At 34.6% G+C, this 2,840-nt stretch overlaps 1 non-coding gene across 1 annotated transcript; it reads left to right on the top strand.

Annotated features, from left to right (window-relative positions):
- Window positions 1-1,833: 1,833 nt before the first annotated feature.
- LOC136204346 (small nucleolar RNA R71) lies at window positions 1,834-1,940 on the top strand. Its single transcript, XR_010675190.1, has one exon. It is a non-coding gene; the product is annotated as a small nucleolar RNA R71 (small nucleolar RNA).
- Window positions 1,941-2,840: the final 900 nt, after the last annotated feature.

Raw genomic sequence — 2,840 nt, 5'->3', positions numbered from 1 at the left:
TTAATTTGTTAGAGATGATTATAGGTAGAGTATCACTTCCGCCTAGGAAAGTGTATCTCAGATGGTTTGGTAATTCTTTAAGTTCTAATTTATGGAACTACTACTGAAGGCGGAACTGGTCCATCTTCTCGAATCAAAGGCTCTGGGTCCTTATCTTCTAATTCTTCACCCATTATAGGTTCTATTATTTCTTCTCTTTGAACAATGTCATTAACACATTCTTCAACTAAATCAAGTTTCATATAGGCGAAATCCTCCATAGGATATTTCATTGCTTGATTCATATCGAACTCGATCTTATCGTCACCTATTCTTAAAACTACTTTTCCTTCCGACACATCAACTAGAGCACGTCCCGTGTTCATGAACGGTCTACCAAAGATTAGCGGACAATTAGCATCATAAGCAAAATCTAAGATAACAAAATCAGTAGGAAAAATAAACTTGTCAACTTTTACTAAAACTTCCTCAATTATACCATATGGTCTTTTAGTGGATTGATCCGCTAATTGCAAAACCATATTGGTACGTTTGATGTCTTCTTCTAAACCTAATTTTTCAAAAATAGACAATGGCATCAAGTTTATACTAGCTCCTAAATCACAAAGACAACTTGGGAATTCCATATTTCCCAATTTACACGGAATGGTAAAGCATCCGGGATCTTTGAGTTTAGTAGGTAATTTGCTTGATACTATCGAACTACAATCTTCAGTAAGTGAAATGGATGAAATTCCTTCCCAACTAATCTTTTTTGAAATTAAATCTTTCAAGAATTTTCCATAGTTAGGAATTTGCGTAATTGCATCCATGAATGTTAAATTTATATGCAAATTTTTAAGTTTATCTAAAAATGATAAAAGTTGTTTATCATGGTCCTTATTTCGGACCTTGTGTGGAAAAGGTGGCTTTGGTACAAAAGGTTTCGTACTAGAGTCAATTGGTGTATCTTTTTGTTTTAATGTATCTTCTTTGGATTTTAGTAAATCATTTCCAGGTAAAGTTGAATTTCCGGGCATTTCCGGACCTAAGTAGTTTTTCCCTGAGCGAAGAGTGATAGCCTTAACATGCTCTTTCGGATTTTCTTCCGTTTGGCTGGGAAGACTTCCCTCTTTGCGGGATGGAATTGATTTAGCAAGTTGTCCAATTTGAACCTCCAAATTATGGATGCTAGATGATTGGTTTTTGATAAGCTGATCGAATTTACTTTCGATCCGTTTAAAACCATCGTCTTGATTACTTACCTTTCCATTCATAGCATCTATACATTTGTCGATTTTTGAAGATAAAGTGCTAATCGTGTCTCTTGTTTGATTTTGATAATTATTTACACGATATTGATTAGCATTTGCATTATTATTATTATTACTATCTTTCCAGTTAAAGTTAGGATGATTTCTCCATCCAGGATTATAAGTATTAGAATAAGGATTAGTAGTTTGGTTTTGTCCTTGGACAAAATTTACCTGTTCTATCTCATTCATACCTTCGTAATCAATGTCTGTCTGGATCGGATTACCATTAGGATCGCACGGTGCCATAAACCTATCAACTTTGTGCGATAAGACAGAAAATTGGGCTTGTAACATCGCAACTAGATCAAGATTCATTATACCTTTAACCGATGATGTACCTGAGGATGATGGTTTCGCCATTGGTATATGTCCACGCTCTGTGGGCCACATACTGCTGTTGATTGCCATTTCCTCCAAAAGTTCTCTTGCTTGGACGGACGTCTTCTTCATAAATAACCCTCCAGACATAGCATCTAATGAACCTCTAGTCGTAGGATTTAATCCATTATAGAATGTCTGCATTAAAAGTGCATCTGGCAATTGGTGGTGTGGGCATAAACGTTGAAGTTCTTTAAAACGTTCCCAAGCTTCATAAAGAGTTTCATTATCATTTTGGGTAAAAGATGTCAATTCTTTGATGACTCTTGCGGTTTTTGCTAAAGAAAAATATTTTGATAAAAACGCTTGGGCTAATTGGTCCCAAGTTTCAAATGTTGCAGCAGGCATAGAAGTTAACCAAAATTTTGCCTTATCCTTCAAAGTGAAAGGAAAGAGGCGAAGTTTGATTGCTTCAGCTGTTACATCAGTAATTTTAAAAGTATCACAAATTTCTAAGAAATTTGTCAAATGGGCATTAGGGTTTTCGTTAGGTAGTCCATAAAACGTTACGTTGTTTTGAAACATATTAAGCAAAGCAGGCTTAATTTCAAATTGATTTGCATTTATACGAGGTCTAACTACACTATTAGTTACACCGGCCATTCCTGGCCTAGCATAATCCATAAGTGTCGGTGGATCGGCCATATTTTCTAGCTGGACTACTTTGGTTTTTAAGGGTGTTTTGTCTTTGTTTTTGTTGTCTTTCTTGTTTTTCTTAAGTGTTCTTTCAATTTCTGGATCAAGAGGGTCTGGTGGCGTGCCCGAACTTCGCGAACTGCGCATGAACTTGAAATTGTTGCACGAACCAAACTACCTTCAAAACAAAATTGAAAACAAATATGTTATATAAACTGAAAATAAATAAAATGTAAAAGTTGTATAAAAATAATGTGTAAACCTAGATTCGAAAATAAAATATGAAAAATAAAAAATTTTGTCAAAAATTTTGGCGTATCCCCGGCAATGGTGCCAAAAACTTGTTGAGCGATTTCCGCAAGTGCACGGTTTCGCTTGTAGTAATAAAAATATCGATCCCACAGGGATACGTTTTTTAACGAAAAACTTATTTTTGAATCTGTTAATTACGAACTTGTTAGATTTACTATTGATAATGAAAAGTGAAATTTGTCTAATTGAATTTAGGAAAAATAATTGTTTAATTGAATT

This window comes from Euphorbia lathyris, chromosome 8, assembly GCF_963576675.1.
Source record: "Euphorbia lathyris chromosome 8, ddEupLath1.1, whole genome shotgun sequence".
NCBI lineage: Eukaryota > Viridiplantae > Streptophyta > Magnoliopsida > Malpighiales > Euphorbiaceae > Euphorbia > Euphorbia lathyris.
This window is presented reverse-complemented; position numbering and strand designations above follow the sequence as displayed.